Source organism: Callithrix jacchus, chromosome 9 (assembly GCF_049354715.1).
Source record: "Callithrix jacchus isolate 240 chromosome 9, calJac240_pri, whole genome shotgun sequence".
In the NCBI taxonomy this organism is placed as follows: Eukaryota; Metazoa; Chordata; class Mammalia; order Primates; family Cebidae; genus Callithrix; species Callithrix jacchus.
The window spans coordinates 88,758,638-88,777,189 of NC_133510.1; the positions used below are offsets into that span (position 1 = coordinate 88,758,638).

At 37.8% G+C, this 18,552-nt stretch overlaps 1 long non-coding RNA gene across 1 annotated transcript in view; it reads left to right on the top strand.

The window, feature by feature from the left end:
* CLLU1-AS1 (CLLU1 antisense RNA 1) overlaps positions 1 to 18,552 on the top strand; it is a 175,163-nt gene that overhangs the window by 143,884 nt on the left and 12,727 nt on the right. Inside the window, exons 2-3 of the long non-coding RNA XR_013521954.1 lie at positions 10,715 to 10,802; positions 12,856 to 12,989. This is a non-coding gene — a long non-coding RNA (CLLU1 antisense RNA 1). The remainder of the gene's footprint in view (positions 1 to 10,714; positions 10,803 to 12,855; positions 12,990 to 18,552) is intronic.

An 18,552-nucleotide genomic window follows, 5' to 3' on the forward strand; every position in this document is an offset into this window, starting at 1 on the left:
TATCAAGGGCAAAAATAAAGAAGGTATAAAGAAATATGCTCTGTAACTTTCTAAAAGGCAACACGAATTTATAGCAGACTCCCTGTCCACCTTGGCAAGAGGTGGCATAAAGATATGGATCCTTGTGCAGCAGGACATTTTCTGTCTTCCTCCACTGGAGTACTCTCCACGAGCCTAGTATTTATAGAACACAGGGTTACATCTTGGAGTTTCCCTAAAGCTGAAAAGAGCATCGTCTTCAACTTTCCCTATCCTAAATGACATATTCTACTTCCCTAAAACGGTAGATCTATTTATGCATAAAGAACTTGATATCTTCACTTCCCCTGGATCCTCTCCAGTATTCTCTCCCAATCCACATCCCCGAGGAGTTGATGTCATTGCTTTATTTAAAAAAGGGTTGCCAACTGATATGGTTTGGATTTGTGTCCCTGCCCAAATCTGATTGTAATCCCCAGTGTGGGGGAAGAGGCCTTGTGGGAGGTGACTGAATCATGGGGGCAGATTTCTTCCTTGCTTTTCTCATGATAGTGAGTAAGTTCTCATGAGATCTGGGTTTTTTAAAAAGTATGTGGCACCTTCCCTCTCTCTTTCTCCTGCTCTAGCCATGTAAGACATGCCTCTTTCCTTGGTCTTCCACCATGATTGCATGTTTCCTGAGACCTCGCCAGCCATGCTTCCTGTACAGCCTGTGAGCAAAATAAGTGTTATTACCTTAAGCTCCTGTTTTGGACACAATGAAACATGATTGAAACAGGTTCTGTGACCTTGAAACTAGATGCTGCTATAACGAAACCTAAAACATGGGTATTGCTTCTGGGGCTAGTTGGTGGGCAGAAGTTGAAAGGGGCTGAAAGAGACTTTTAGTGGAAGCTTGGTAGCCCTTGAGGAAGCTACAGTAGATTGTTACTGAAAACTGAAGGAAGGGATCCTTGCTATGTAGTGGCAGAAAGTTTAGCAAGATTGTCACCTACAGTGACATGGAAAATACAAAACAACTAATAAACTGGTAGATTTGGCTAAGAAAAATTCCAACCAGAATGTTGAAAATGCCAGGGAGTTTCTTGTAGTCATATATATTAAGTATGTAGGGAGAATGAATTTTTAAAAAAGGAACTGTTACATTCTCAAGAAAAATTTTAAGATAATCTATTAAAGATCCAAGATGATACATTGAAGTATAAAACTATTTCTCTTTCTCAGCCTCTCCATAGAGGAGAGGATTCTCAAATTAAGAAAAGGTGTCAGCTCAAAGATCAAACTCAAAATCCAAAGACATTTTGTTTGTACCTTAGAAAGATATAAGGTAATGCCTCATAAGCCCTTTGAAACCAAGTTCCTCTAAGGATCTAAGCATATGCTAGGCAGATTCTCTCAGTTAAACAGTAAGATTTCTAATAATCCTAAGATTATGTGGTCCCATCACAGCCTTACAGGGATCTCAGGTAGAGAATGGCTTATGTCAAAAAGGTTTTTGTCTAATGGAGTATACTCCAATAAGAATCACAGGAAGTCCCAGAATTTTAAACAGAATTGTACAAACATATTTTGCCAGCTTGAACTAAAAGGAACAGAAATAGTATTAAATGAAAAGACAGCCAAGAACCAAGAATCTGGAGGGAAGACCCAAGAGCAGTAGGGAACCCTTTCCAGGCAATAGGACTGAGACCTAAAAAAAGAACTTGCAGTGTTTGCTGTCTGGATAGCAGAGTTGCTATGAACCAATGACTATTATGTGCTCTTATTTTCCTCTATTTTAAACAAGAGTGTCTATTGTGTCTGTCCTATGTATATTTCACCATTGAATACTGGGTATGTAGGTGGCAAATAACTTGTCTCTTAGTTTACAAGTCTTCATATTGAGAGAATAATTACATAAGAAACATCACTTAAGAGACTTCATTCATACCTGCATCTGAGTCTTCTAAGGAGAGACTATAGGAGTGTATTTTGAATGTATATATAAGTAATTTGCGGCCAGTAAGTGGGCTTCGGAATTTTAACACATGTCCACAATTTTTAAAAACACTTTTCTTATTACAGATGAAGTCTAATTCCTATCCTCTTAAATATGGGGCAACCTTAATAACTCACTTTTAAAAAATAGAATGGGATGGAAATGATACGTTAATTCCCAGACTGGGTCTTACAAGATAATACAGCTTCCTCCTGGCTCTCTCTTGGAATGCTCATGCTTGCACCACAGCTGCCTTGCTGTCAGGAAGCTCAGGCCACATGGAACCTCCTAGGGACCCAGTGCTCAGCCCCAGCTGAGCTCCCAGTCAAGAGCCAGCACCAACTTGGTAGGCATGTGAGTGGACCGTTCTGGAAGTGGACGTGCCAGTCTGTCAAGCCTCCCCCACATAGAGCAGAGAAAAGTCTTCCCAGCCAAGCCCTCCCCAAATTTCAGATTTGGTTGCAAAATGAATGTTGTTACTTTAAGCCATCAAATTTGGGGTAATTTGATACATATCAATAGTAACAGGAATAAATTCCCCTATATATAATATAATATATATAGGGAAATTTATATAAATTATAAATATAAATTATATAAATTTATATATATTATTGTATATATTTTTATATATTTTATATATAATACAGAATATATAAAAATATAAATTTATATATAATAAATAATATTATATATTTTATATATATAAAATCTCAACTCCATTCTTACAATGCCAATCTGTAGATAAACATTTGATGATAATGAATAAAAATACAGAGAACTGAAATGTAGCTGGCATTTCTTGATGAATTAATATAGGCCGGGACCTATTCTATGTGCTTGACATGTATTTGTTTGTCCATTTTATTCTTACAACTCTCTGAGGAAAATACATTTATTATCCTCATTTAATTATAAGAAAATGGAGGCCTGGAGAGGTTAGGTAACTTGGCTAGGATCATATAGCCAGAGTGCTTAAGCCAGAAGAACAGACATGCTTGTCCAAGAGTCTATGGTCATTATTCTTTGTGCTTCTTATAACTGGCATCTTCTAATTTTAACTATTCCACTTATCATTAACACCAGACAGCTCTTTGCTTCCATAACTCCAGCCTTGATCTTCAGTTGACAGAGCTTCTCATTTCTACTCAGCAGGTCACAGTCTGAATTTTGTTCATAAATACAAGATTTTCTCAGATCAGAGATCAGAGAACTATGGCCCATAAGCCACCTGCCACCTGCTTTTGTAAATAAAGAGGTTTAAAAGTTCCATTATACAGCCACATTGGTTAGTTTGCATTTTGCTTATGGCCCTTTTATACTACATGCTGGTTTGAACAGTTGTAACAGAGACCATACGGCCCACAAAGCCTAAAATGTTGCTATTTGGTCCTTTATAGAAAAAGTTTGCTGACCCCTGTCTTAGATCACTGAAGATCCCTTTATGCTGAGTTTGTGACATATTATACAAGGGGTGTATCTAAATGACAGTTGTAGACAGACCTGGACTAAAATCCAGCTCTGTTACCTAACTGTGATCTCAGGAGAATCTCTTAATATCTCTCAATCTTAATTTTGCTTTCAAAAAGAGAATATTAAGACCTCTGTCTTAATTGATACATGCTAAGATATGGACACATAAACAAAATATTATTAATATGTTAAAAATTTGCCAATCTTTTGTGATTAGGTCAAAATTTAGGGGCTCTTATAATTACAGGCCACAAAATAAAAGATGCTTAATAATAAATACCATTTGTAACTGTTGTGGCATGTGAAGAGAAAACAGAGGCATGAACTTCTTTTAGGTGCCAGGCAGAGGTGGGAATTGGTCAGTGACTCTGAACAATGGAGGTGAAAGTCCAGGTTGTGAATTTCTTTCTATAGTCTGGATTATAAAAGAAAAATCCTGCAGGCAGAGATAGTTTCATAGGAAACAGTTTTCTAAAATCAATTTCTGATTGATTAAATGTCAAGATTTGAAGAACTTCTGGTTGTTTATTGAGCTAAATGAATAATCCTATTTTCCCCACTATGAGTGAATACATTTCTTTGAGAATATGAGTAAATTTATAATCCCAAAAGTGGAGTGATTTGACCTGATTAGAAGTATTTTTTTTCCATTTCTGCAAATAGTCCAGGCAACTGCCAGCAAATTATTTTATCATTCCAACCAAAATGGTTTAATATTTTGAGAGCTGGATTTTTTAAAGTTGATTTAAATAGCTGAAATGGTCAATTGTTTTCAGGTCCTTGAAGAGGTGAGCAGTCACATTCTAGTTTCTTGGGAGAATGAGGAGAATGGTTGTGGAAGGGAGATTTTCGGGGCAGTTAGTCTTTTTTGTCATTTTGCTGGGAGATCTGTCCTTGGTTGGATAGTAATGGAATCTGAGTTCCTCTCAGCTCCCAGGTGAGGCAGGTCATCTGTGCAGATATTCTTGTATATCTGCTAAACGGGGGGTGAACCGGAAGTGTGAGAAAGCCTTCGCTCTGATAAAGGAGTGGTGGGTCGGTCATGCACACAGGGTGTAAGATGAGCAAGGAGATGGATGCTGGGGCCTGATGAGGCAGGTGACATGGGAAGCAGCTGAAAGCCCCCGGAACTGCTGTTCAGATTCTCATTTCCTTCACTTGAGTTTTTTTTCTTTCCCTATTTTCACTTGTCACACACATAAAGGGCAGCGAAATACCAACCTGACCCAATGAAAGGCCTGGAGATATGAAACTGTAAAAGAAGATAATGATTAGAAACATGTGGAGGTGACTGGAGACCCTTGATAATTGTGCTTCACTTTCCTGTTTAACCTTTTAACTAGAAAAAGGCATTCATTTAATAGACATGTTCTGCTTAAAGGGAGGAAAGAAGGAAAGAAAGAAAGAAAAAGAACGAAAGAAAGAGAAAAAGAGTGAGAAAGAAAGATTGAGAAAGAAAGGGAGGGAGGGAAGGAGGGAAGGAAAGAAAAGAAGGAAGAAAGGAAGAAAAAAGAGAGAGAGAAAATAAGTTTGTTTCAAATCATATAGGCACATTTTTTTATATTGTATCATAACAATTTATCAGTTCCTTAAGGAAATCACAGAATCTAAAAGTGGAAATTTTCTTGGAGGTCACTTTGTCCAGCTTTGTACTCATGCAGAACTCTTTTATGTAACTACCTCAGTAGGTTCACTGATTCATTCCACAATATTTCTTGAGCATGATCACTAGGTATTGATCTAGGCACAGGGCTGAACAAAAGAAATGAACATTTTTGCCTTCATGGAGACCTGCTTATATTCCAGGGCCTATTCTTGATCATTTCCAGTTATTGGGAGCTGTCAGTTTAGACAGGAATGAATCAGTTCTTCAGTGTTTAATTGAACGGACTCTTTTGGAGCAGCATTTTAAGCACTTCACAAATACGGTATTAACTCATTAAATGCTCACAGTAAACCTATAAAGTAGACACTACTGTCATCATGCCCCTTCTACAGACTAACAAATTGAGGCATGAAGAACTTAAGGAATGCCTGAAGACTACCACTGGTAAGCAACAGGGGCGAAATTAGAACCCCACAGTGAGGATCTGGAGTGAGGACATGGAGTGCAGGTTTCTGGGTAAGAGTCAGCTCTCTTAACCACCAGGCTACGCTGCCAGCATCTGTCTAGCTTATGTTCATGATTCGGTTCTATTTCTCCAGGTATTGGCATTTCTCACCCTAAAATGATCCCAAGATCTCTTGGGATCTTCTACTGTGTACTCTAACCCCCTGAATACAGCCAAACAAAGACAACTCCTTACTCTCTTGACTTACTTGATTTGTATAGGAGGAGACAGCACCTCTTTAAGAGTGTGAACCCCACTCCCCCTCAACTCTCCCTGCCTAAATAAAAGGGCACTGCGTGCCACATACTAGGTAGTCAATAAATGATAGATCTTGCTGTTAATACATTTTTGGCTCATGATTTGCAAAATTTTTCAATTTAGCTTTCTTCCTCCAGTTTAAGCCTTCAGGATAAGGGGCCAATGAGGCATTATTGGACACATTTTCAAAATTTTTCCTGAAAGAAAATTTTAATAAATGAGAGAGAACTTCACGAGGCTGATGGGAGAGTCATGGTCATCACCAACAATGGAAATGGGGGATGGGTGAGGATGCAGAATCTGGGAACCGCAGAAGGCTCACTGATGTGGGAACATCTTAATGGCTGCTTTCCGTGGCCAATTAACCAATTTCTCCCCACAGCATAGGAAATAAAACAGCTCTGCCCAGGTAGCTTTCTTGCCTTGGGTCCAGAAGAAAACAAACAAATCCTCCTTTATGTCATTTCGTCACGGAATAAGAAGTGAGAATGAATTAGCTAAAAGTTTGTGCAGAGCAACAATTCTTTTTATGGTTTTCTGAGTCAACTCAGGGTTAAGTTTAATCCTTTGCTTGAAGGAATTTAAAGAATGTCAAGTATCTTCTCATTTCAAAGGGAATAGTCCCAAAATACCTTTTACCATCAAATTCCAATGATTTCTGTATTATCTCTCATGGTTCCTCTTCCTGTCTTGAATGAAATTAATCTAGTCCACTTTTTTTACACCTGGTTTCTTGAACTCCAGCCAAGATGACTTCCTTTTTTCTTAGCTAATCCTCCTACCTGCAAATTTGGCTGATGAAAGCATAATTTTTCTTGTTTTCCCACTTCTGCTTCTCTCACTCCAAATCAGAAGCTCTGCTCTACATAGAATTACCCTCCTCTTTCGTTCATGCAAAGCCTACCTTTAAATATGTCTTCTCTTGCATGACATTCCCCAGACATGCTTCTAAACATAGTTTGCAGCTGCTCCTCTGTGTTCCCCACTCCAGTCCTGCCCAGAGGGCCGTTACCCAAACTAGGAAACCAATTGACTGGGTGAATATTTCCACAAAGAGGGATGGGAATAGCTGTTGGAAAACAACCCGTCTTTTTTTTTTTTTTTTTTGAGATGGAGTCTTGCTTTGTTGCCTAGACTGGAGTGCAGAGGCATGATCTCAGCACACTACAACCTCTGCCTCCCAGGTTCAAACAATTCTCCTGCCTCAGCCTCTCACGTAGCTGGGACTAGAGGTGCCCATTACCACACTCGGCTAATTTTTGTATCCTTAGTAAAGACTGTGTTTCACCATGTAGGCCAGGCTGATCTCAAACTCCTGACCTCAGGTGATCCACCCACCTTGGCCTCCAAAAGTGCTGGGATTACAGGTGTGTGCCACCACACCTGGACGAAAACCAGTCTTTGTGTAATAGTCAAGATGTAGGTATATAGAAAGCAAAAAAACAGCCACTTAGTGAGGATATTCCAAAGGTTGTTTTTGTGAGCTTGTAAAAGAGGGTGTCCTTTAAGAATTTTTTACACTACACAGTACTTATTTTTTCGAACAAGATTTTTAGGGTACCATATGCATCTGCAAGAAAGGTTTTTAAAATTCATCAATTTTGGATCCCTTGACACCCATTCACAAAACATTTTTTTCCAAGGTAAGAAGAGTTGGCAAAAAAATTTTAAGACATTTTCCAAGATCACTCAAAGAATTTGGCTTAGAATCCAAGTCCCTGGGACCAAGCAAAAATATTGACAAGTCAGGTGGATTTCTATTCCATCCTGGTTGGATATTTTTAAGTGCTTGCTGCTTGTTTAAAAAAAAAAAAAGAAGAAGAAGAAAGGAAGTAATGCATCTCATTTATTAAAATTCGCTTTCAGGAATAAATGCATCTTTCAGGGGAGAAATGCATCTTAGGTCATTAACTTTAAAAAAAAGAAAAAGAATATTTCTTCTTTTGAATTTTTCCCAAAAGCTTTGAATGGATTTCTGTTGCATTATTGGTTGAGTATATTCTTGTCAGGATAATCCACTTTTAGTGGCTTCATTTACATTAGCTATCACTCCAGAGGGCCATAGTAACAGGCTGCTGAATTACCCAAGAGAAATCACTCTTGAAAATAATCATTGTGAATGAGTTTTCATCACTTGGTCTCATCATTTCATGCTGTTTTGTCTCTTTGCTTTTCGCCCCTGATAAAAGATGTGCATAAAGAGGGCTCTTTTTATGATCTCATTTTCTTTAAAAACTTACTCTTATTAATCATAGCAGCCAGTTGATGGAGGCAACCAAAGCTTCTCTCTCTCTCTCTCTCTCTCTCTCTCTCTCTCTCTCTCTCTCTCTCTCACACACACACACACACACAAACACACACACACAGTTTTTGAGATGCATTTCAATTTGTGGGGAACATAAAGATTAATTTACTTTATTCTGCAATATCTCACACAAATTTGGTTTTCACATAACCTCATTGGTACAAGGTACATATTTAAGTACAAGGCTTAACTACTGTACTGAACTCTATTGTGTTGAATTTGTTTTACATTACCAACACATGCATAAAAGTTGAAATTTGAACCTCTTAGACAAAAGCCTGGAATAAATAATAAGTTTTTTACTTACCTGTCCGTAAGTATACTTGGCTTTATGAAAATGACATATTGCTCACACATCAACTCAAAGTAGGAGAATATAGAAGTGTAAAATAATATCTTAAGAGGTCATTTCCTAAATCATATTCTGCTGTTTTGAGAAAATAGATAAATAATCAGCTTATCTATTTCAGAGTGTAGTCTCTAGATAACAGCCAATTACTAAGTTTAGAAAACAGACAATAGCACAAAGGCTGGTAGCAGAATTGTCTAAGGCAGGTCCGTGAATCGAGAAATGAAAGGAGCATTTATTGAACATCATCAAAACAAGTCTGGGAGATGATAATTATAGTCCCTATTTTACAGATGAGGAAACTGAGGCAGATAAAGATTGAGTTCCTTGCTCATGAGTCATGCAGCTAATAAGTAAAAGAGGAACACAAGTCTGCCAGAAGCTAACGCTTAGGTTTTCTCTTTGGGAAAACTTAGAAATGCCAAGTTACGGAAACAGTCACAGGCTACTGCGGAACTTCTCCAACTCTACTGTACATATAAATCCTGAGGCATCTTGTCAGTATATAGATTCCGATTCAGTATGTCCACGGTAGGACCTGGGATTCTACATTTTTAGTGAGCCCCCAGAAAATTCTGATGCTGCTATTCCAGGGGCCAAACTTAGAAGTAGTACGATACTTAACATCACAATATCAAATTATACCTTAAACCAAAGTATCCTACTCCAATTCTGTATTTTTCTGATAGTTTCCATTCTCGTCTCTGATCTTTTTGTCACTTATCTCTATTCCTGAAGAAGTTAAAGCAAACCAACTGATACATAGCTTTTCTAGCATCCTTTAGCTAACTGCAATGAAATGTTAGATCAAGTGTTACTTTTCCTTATTTGGTAACAAAGAAATGTGATTTGTGGAATCTGAATGCTAAAACAGAATTTAGTCTCTCCTCCTTTATTTCCTTCCTCTGATATTTCTATTTCTCAGCCATCCCTCTTTTTGGGGGGAGGAGGTCACACTGGTAATAATCTCTGGCACTTTTACAAAAATGTTTTAAACTCTGCATTATCACTTTACCCCAGTATTTTCTCTCCTTTTATGAAATTGAGCTCTATGGCTCATTTTAATTCCCTTAGCTTTTTAGTTAGATAGCATGACGCTGTAATTCAGACACAGTCAAAGCTGGAGACAGCAGCATGATATTATGATACTGAGTTAGACTGAGTTAAACTGCTAGGGTGACTAGCAATTTTAACTGGGTTAGATAGTTAAACTTTAGGAGCTTCAGTTTATCCTTCTGTAAATTAGGATAATAATGGTAAACATATTTGGGTTATTTGTAAAAATAAATTTTACAAAAGTTAATTCACATAAAGGACTTAGCATAGTGCTTTGAATGGTGTTGGCTATATCATAATTAAAGATTGTGTTTTCCCATGGGGCTATGGGGTTATCTATCTGGACACCTGATGGTGGTGACAGGTAGCCCAGAGTTTTCCTTACATGCTGTGACCCAGCACCCTGAGCCAGCTCTGTCTTAGGCACTCCCTGGAAGCTGGGGCTTATTGGTGTTTTCAATACTCACACTGGCTCATTTGTTAACCCCTTCCTCATGTATCCATACATTTCTTTTTCAGTAATAATCCTGTAATAATACAGGATTATTACAATCCTGTAATAATCAGTAATAATTATGCCTTTCTTGATTTGCTCTTTAGTTTTAAAACAAATACCAATTTTAAAAAGAAGAAAACTGTAATTTTAATGATGTTACTGAGTCTTGTAAAAATATTGTATGTACTTAAATTTGTGTCTAAAAAGCCAAAAATATTACAGCATGAAGTTCACAATCTGTTTTACTGTTTAAAATTGTAAACACAAGTAAAAACCCTAAGTGGTCCCATAGAATGACAGAAGCGAAACAATTTTGGTTATTTTGTCTATACAATCACTGTTTTATCATTCTTGATTTTGAATCTGTGATTTGAAGAAGAAACATGTGGTACCCCGCAAACTAGGGCCATGAACTGCCCTAAGTATGTACCTGAGTCCTTAAGAGTCAAGGACTTTCTACCTGGATGTTTCCCTTAACAATTTTCACATCAGATTAAACGTTTGTTAGGGAACAGGTAATAAAAATGTGCAAACTTGAAATATTTATATATGTAAAAGCTCACTGGTGACTACAGCAACTGTTTAGAATGCAAACCAAGGAAAGGTTTTTACAGGGAAGAGTATTTGAGCACCAGTATGATTTAGAATTATGATGCATGGCAAGAATGACACCAAACTGCATTTCAGTTGACTCTATTATTTTTTTCAGATTCTCTACAGACAGTGAAGCCCGATATTTCCGACTAGCACTTCCCACAACCCTGCCCTTGGGACCCCACTGCCTGGTAGAAATAAAGGTCAGTATTCAAAAGTATTTGAAGAATACTGCTAATCCCTGTTTTATCCATAAATGTCATCTGTCATGAAGAAACTTTCAATAGAAACATTTTTCACAACTTCTGAGAGGTCTTGTGGTGGTCTTTGCTCTAAAGTGCTCTTGTTGAGCTCTTGATACCTATAAGCTGATGCCCTGGGTTTGTCCCAAATGATGTCTCCCACCCATTCATCATCAGGACACATGCCTATGCCCCATCTCCTTATATGTTTTGTCAAAACCGTGAATTTTGAACTAGAGTCAATATCAATGTATAATATACTGTATTAGGGCTCTTCAGACAAACAGCACCAATAGGATGTCTGTGTGTGTTTGTGTGTGTGTGTGTGTGTGTGTGCATATACAGTTATGCATCACACAATGACATTTCGGTCTACAAAGGATTGCATATATGATGGTGATCCCATAAGATTATAGCATATTTTTACTGTACCTTTTCTACATTTAGATGTGTTTAAATACATACATACTTATCATTATGTTACAGGCTACACCTCCTATTACAGGAGTCTATAATGTCTAGGTTTGTGTAATTACACTCTGATGTTTGCACAATAGTGAAATCACTTAACAATGCATTTCTCAGAACATATCTCCATTGTTAAGCAATGCATGAGTGGATAGGTAAATAAAATGGAAATTGATTCACACAATTATGGAGGGCAAGAAGTCCCATGATCTGCCATCTGCAAGCTAAAGAACCGGGAAAGCTGGCAGTGTAATTCAGTCCAAGTCCAAAGAACTGAGAACCAGGGAAGCTGAAGGTGTCAATCCTGGTTTAAATCTGAAGACCCATGAACCAGGAGCACTAAATTCCAAGGGCAGGAGAAGATGATGTCCTGGATCAAGAAGAAAAGAAGCAAATTTCCCTTCCTCTACCTTTTTGTTTTATTCAGGCCTTCAACAGATTGGATGATGCCTGCCTTTACTGGTGAGAGCCATCTGCCTTACTAAGTTCACCAATTCAAATGCTGATGTCTTCCTGAAACAATCTTATAGACACCCAGAATAATGTTTTACCAGCTACCTGGTCATTTTTTAGCCTAGCCAAGTTGATACATAAATTTAATTATTGCACATATAGTCTTACCAATTGGTGACCTTTTTATTCTTTATGGTATTAACAGCGAAGATTTGTAGATGGTCTGTCTACTTGGTTTTACAGGTTTTGATCAGCACTCAGAAGTTCAGTTCAATCAATCTAGTTCCTCCTGAACTGAAAGTGCTGAGGCAGTGAGTTCTTTGGGTCTTATTTCTAGAAACTGGAAAATGAGAGAGATAGTGACTAGGTTTCTGAGTGGCCTTACTAACAAGTTTACTTCCAAATAATGAGATTTCAGAAGGAAAACCAAGAGCCATCTCTGTATACATGAGAGCAGGCAAAGGAAATGTCCCAAGGGGAAGAAAGAGGGCACACTTGGGCAATGATTATGGGGTAAAGGAAGCACAGGAGAAAGTATAGAAAACATACAGGTGAAAGAGGTCAGGAGAAAGATGGTAAATATGGGGAAGCAGCAGGAATCATTACAATAATAATGCCAGTTTGGAAATGAGAACCAGTGTATAAAGTATGCCAATAAGGCCAACGAAGTGCCAAGGATCTGCCATCTGATTAGGAGAAAGTGGAGTCATAGCAGGTGTTTTATGAGACAGTTCAGAACACAATGACCAACCAAGACAGCAGGACAAGTGAGAGGTGGAGAAATGACCCAGACAAGACTTCTCAGGCTCCTGAACCTGGTCCATACCTTATGTCAGAAGGAGTGGTGACCAAAGACTTTAATTAAAGGCTCTGCTTTAATTATAGAAGCAGGAATATACCTAATTTTGTATTTAACTGCATATGTTTAAGATCTGAATATTTCTATACTCAAAAGCATAATGTATTAGGGTTAATCATTTGAAATTGCCAACATGCACACATTTTACCTATAAAAACTGTAATTTTGTGTGGTTCAAACTAATAGATATAATGATATTCTCAAGCTAACTCTTTTTATTTTTTTGTCTTGAAGCCCATGTGGAAGATCCAAAGAAAACTTTGGCTTTGACTAAGCTTCCTACATTCTCCTGGAGTTTGTGGTTTACGAATGCGGTGCCATCTGCAGAACTGACAACCCCTGATGTGTTCACCCTGCTCCTCTTCCAGGTGAGAGAAGAAGGGGAGAAAGAAAGAGAAGTTCCAGAATTTCACAGGTTGAGGGAATTGGGAGTAACTTCTGTCTATGTTTGTTTCTATTTGTTGGTTTGCTTTTTATTTTGAACTCGTTTGACTTCAGGTTCCAGATTTGTTTTTCTCTTTGCAAACTAGACTTTGACATTATTAGCAGGCCCACCTGCTTGCTTTTCTTAAATATAAAGTAAATTGGTTTTTGTTTTAAATTTCAGGTGCTTTTAAATTTGACTCTGATATTCATCTCCTAAGGCAGTTTGGGCATGGTAGTGCTGCCAAGAACAGAGAAACCTTGCTTTATAGAATCTTTTTGTTCAAATGAATGTACATTTTTAGTGTTAAAAAATTTTCAGTTTTTGGCCAGGCACAGTGGCTCATGCCTATAATCCCAGCACTTTGGGAGGTGAACGAGGGTGGATCACAAGGTCAGGAGTTTGAGAGTAGCCTGACCAACACAGTAAAACCCCATCTCTACTAAAAATACAAAAATTAGCTGGGCATGGTGGCATGCGCCTGTAATCCCAGCTACTCAGGAGGTTGAGGCAAGAGAATTGCTTGAACCCAGGAAGCAGAGGTTGCGGTGAGCCGAGATTGGGACACTGCACTCCAGTGAGCCGAGATTGGAACACTGCTCTGTTGCCTGGGCAACAGAGCAAGACTCTGTCTCAAAAAAAAAAAAATTGTCAGTTTTAATAGGTTTGATTTGCTTGTCTATAATTTATGTTTTCTTCCTCATTCTCTCCTATACCCTGGGCCTGCATTTACGCTCTGATCAAGTTTCTTTTCATATCTTTCCCCCTCATGACACACACAAGAAACCTAATACAAAACACTATCTGTTTCTTTCTCAAAAGAAAAGAGAAGGGTGCCTATGGAATCATACTGATTCCTGTGGGCCCCTTGCATAAATGATTGTGGTGCATTAGATAATGACCATTCTTTGGTCAATCAATCATTATTGAGTGATTAGTCTGTGTGGAATACTCTTTATACAATATCTTGAGTTATGATGGGAACAGATTTTATGAAAGATGTTAAAATACTCACGGACACAGACTTTCTTGACAATAATGCTTTTGAGATCCTTTTATAATGGACACATATTTGGGATGAAAAAAAGCTGGAAATTTGCACAAAGGTTTGATCCAATGGCTTTCTAAAAATGAATCTAACCATTGTGAAGTTAGGCATCTACTTTGTACCCCCAGCAGTGCCAGCCTATGTAAGGTATGCAGGTAACAAGCAGATTATTGTCCTGGGAGTGGGGAAAGTCTTGCCTTACCAAATATTCTCTTTTCTCTGCCTGTCATACTATAAAAATGTTTTCTTCTCTGGGATTATTTTAAAGACACCTTTATTCCAGGTAGTATTTTATCACCTGGGAGATAGATATTCTTATCTAACCACACACTAGAAAGAGCAGCTGATCTTCAGCATCGGTGACAGAGCAACACCCTATCTCTAGAACAATATGCATACAAAAGATTAGCGAGGCATGGTGGTGTGTAACTGTAGTCCCAGCTACTCAGGAGGCTGGGTGAGAGGAGCCCAAGAGTTTGAGGCTGCAGCAAGCTACAACCGTGCCACTGCACTCCAGTCTGGGTGACAGAAAGAGATTCTGTCTCTAAGAAAAAAAAAAAAGAAGGAGGAGGAGAAGAAAGAGCAGCCGGTCTTATCTTCACATGGCAGGAAACAAGGTCATGAGCAATGGCCACACAGGACTGTTTTATTTTGACATAATGGAAGTGGCTTGGGAAAATGTGAAAAGAAAGGTCAGCCTGAGTAGCTCGAGGGAAGAAAAAGAATGTTGTGTATTTCAACAAACAGCATTATGGTAAAGAAGAAGCAGATGCCAAGGAGGGGAACTGAAGAAACGTCAGTGATAAATTCACCATTGCTGCAAATTAGCATTTGCCCAACCTGAGTAGGGAAATTCCAGTGAGCAGTGGAACAACTTGATGGGGAGCCTGGGAAACTTTGAGCAACCATCTAGATGGGGCAGATGCACATAGGGTGACCAGTTCATCCAGTTTTGCCTGGGACTGTCCTGTTTCTTTTATTTTCCCCTGAAAACACTAATTTAGTTTTTATTTTATTTTTAAATTTATTATCTTTTTTAAGTGGACAAGTAAAAATGGTATATATTAGTGGGGTGCATAGTGATGTGTTGATACATATAATGTAGAGTGATGAGATCAGGAAAACTACTATATCCATCATCTCATACGTTGTCATTTTCTTGTGTTGGGAACATTCAATATCCTCCTTCTAGCTATTTGAGACTAATTAATGTATTATTATTAACTATAGTCATCCTATAGTGCTACGGGATGCTAGAATTTATTCCCTTAACGGTAGTTTTGTTTTTGTATCTGTTAACAAATCTTTGCATTTCCCTTCCTTCTTCCTATCTTCTCCAGCTTCTAGTATCCTCTGTTCTTCTTACTTCTATGAGATCAACTTCTTTTAGCTTCCACATATGAGTGAGAATATGTGGTGTTTAACTTGCTGTTCCTGGCTAAATTCACTTAATATTAATGTCCTCCAGTCCCATCCATGTTGCCATGAATGACAGAATTTTATTTTATTTTTTAAGAGAGGCCTATTTTGTTTTATTTTTTTAGAGACTGAGTCTTATTATGTTGCCCAGGCTGGTCTCAAACTTCCAGCCTCGAGGGATCCTCCCACCTCAGCCTCCCAAAGAGCTGAGATGATAGGCACAGCCGTTTCTTTGGCTAATTCTTTTTTATAGCTGAATAGTATTTCATGGTGTACACATTTCACATTTTCCTTATCCGTTCATCCAGTCACCTAGGTTGAGTCCATATCTTGGCTATTGAGAAGAGTGCTGCAGTAAACATGGGAGTGCAGATTCTCTTTTATATACTGGTTTCCTTTCCTTTGGTAAATTCTCAGTGGTTGGATTGCTGAATCATATATATGGTAGTTCTATTTGTTTTCCATATGGCTGTATTATTTATTGGTTTTGACACCAAATATTCCACATTCCAGAAATCTCCTCAATCCTAGGCTCACTGCAGTGGTTGATCACTCTAGCTCATACCCCCCAGATTCTGAGAATATCATTATCTTATTCCCAGATAACTTTACTAGGAAATCTGCATGAGGTTATCATTATTATGGGCTAGGTTATATAGCAGGTACATTAAAGTTTTTCAGAGAAATAGAACCAAAAGGAAAGATATAGATGTATAAGCACGGATTTATCATGGGAATTGACTTACATGATTATGGAGGCAGAAGGTTTCATGATTTGCTGACCCTAAGCTGTAGAACAAGGGAAGCTGTTGGGTGTATTTTAGCCTGAGTCTTAAGGCCTGAGAACCAAGGAAGCTGATGTCACTTACAATCTGGGGCCAAGGGCCTGAAACCAGAGATGGCCACTGGTGTCAGTCCTAGAGTCCTAAGGCTCCAAGAATCCAAAACTCTCATTTCTGGGGGTGGGAAAGGATGGATATCCCAGCTTAAGAAGAGAAGGGAATTCACCCTTCTTCTGCCTTTTTTGTTCTATCCAGGCACTCAACAGATTGGACAATGAGTACCACATTTGTGAGGACTATCTGCTTTACTCAGTCTACTGATTAAAGTGTTGATCTCTTCACAAAACACCCTCACAGACACATGCAGATATAGTGCTTTACAAGTTATCTGGGTGTCCCATAGATCGGTCAAGTTGACACATAAAGTTAGCCATCACAGTGTGGTTCAAACTCATTTCTTTTATTTCTTCCTGCATTTTCCTGAGTGTCTGGACCATCCTCATAAGAGGTTACACTGTTCTTTGTCTTTTAGTAGCATCAGCCTTTCCTCCCTGGCCCTCCCCTCTCCTCGTCATTGTTTTCATTTTTAATTTTAGAAACTGATTCATTCTAGGAACATCACTTCCTACAGTTGTTGTTTGGTGCTATGTGAGAAGATTCTCTGAGGGCTGTAATAGGGTTGTGAAGCTGAGAGATTTCAGAGGTGTTATTCTCACCAGAATTCAACAGTGGCTATCTATTTCCACATAGAGATAAGTGCAAAGTGTGGTAGTGACTTCAGGAATGTCGAGCTGTTGGTCCTATAAGACAAACTTACTGATTTTTTCTTGGGAGATCTGTCATATTCCAATAGGCACCACACATATAAAGTGCATGCATGCCCTGGTCCTGACCAGTCTTTGTTTGGTCTATAGTTTATGAAAATATATTAAACCATGGTTATGCTATACCTCCTGTATAATGGTGATGATCTGTGGCAATACCACAAAATCATTTATAAAATGTATAACTATTTATATAATTCATAAATTATTATGTTATAAAATCCATAAATGTTTGAGAGTATTGTCAAAAAGCTTTAGAACCAGATTAAATAATTCACTAAGAAAGCCATCTAAGTGAGGCAGGAAGCAGTGACTCAGGCCTGTAATACCAGCACTTTGGGAGGCCGAGGTGGGAGGGTCACTTGAGGCCAGGAGGCCAGGGGTTTGAAGCTAGCCTGGGTAACATAGCAATACCCTGTCTCAAAAAAAAAAAAAAAAAAAGAAGAAAACAAAAGTCATCTAGGTAAAATCAAGCACATTGTATTGATCAAAAGTATTTGTATGAAAGTTTCATCCAGTGATAATTCTTTGTTACAGAATAATCAAGTATTAATGTCCTTAGCAAGGAAAACAATGAGAACGTGTATAAATTAGGATTTTTTTCATAGGTCAACTTTTCATTAACCTTATTAACAGTGGAGAGAAGATGCATTGCTTTGTTATAAGCTGATAACAAAAGTTGTCAAAATGTGGTACAAAACACATTTAGTTAAAAATGCATCCAGTGTTTAGAAACACATTTACTATTGAATGTAGATAATCTAAACATTAAACATTAATATGAATATATTAGATTAGAAACATCTAATGCCAGAAAGCTTTGGCGTATCAAAATATTATTGGGGTTTCTTAGCACATCACTGTTTTATTCAAATAGTGGAGTAATAAGAATCTTGATAACTAAAAGTTTCTGCTTTCTGGACCAAGTTTTTGAGATAATAGCTCATTAAAATCATCCAGCAATCATATGAGGTGGATACTACTATAATTCCCTCACATTTACATCTAGAAATCTAGATGGTACATATAAAGGTATATATTATACAGCTGGCATAAAAACACATCTAATAATTAACTAATGATAACATTTTATAATTAATGGTATTTTTACATTCTTAGCGACTTTCCAGAATGAGACAGAACCCTGTTCTTTTTAGCCAGATACACAAATTTTCTGCTTTATTTTTTAGTCTGTAACATATGAGTTTCTGAATGCTGGAGGAAGTTCATCTTAATAAAACTCATAAGAAACCTGAATGCGTTGAAAAATCAAGCTCAGTCTTCTGTGCTGATACAAAGACCTTGAAATTTTTAATTTTTTTAATTTCATATTTATTTATGTATTTTAAGTCATCATTGTCTGTAAGAAACCTTAAAATTTTTAGGGGCCCCAAGGAAACAAAATAATTTGTTTATGACCTTTACATACTTTTT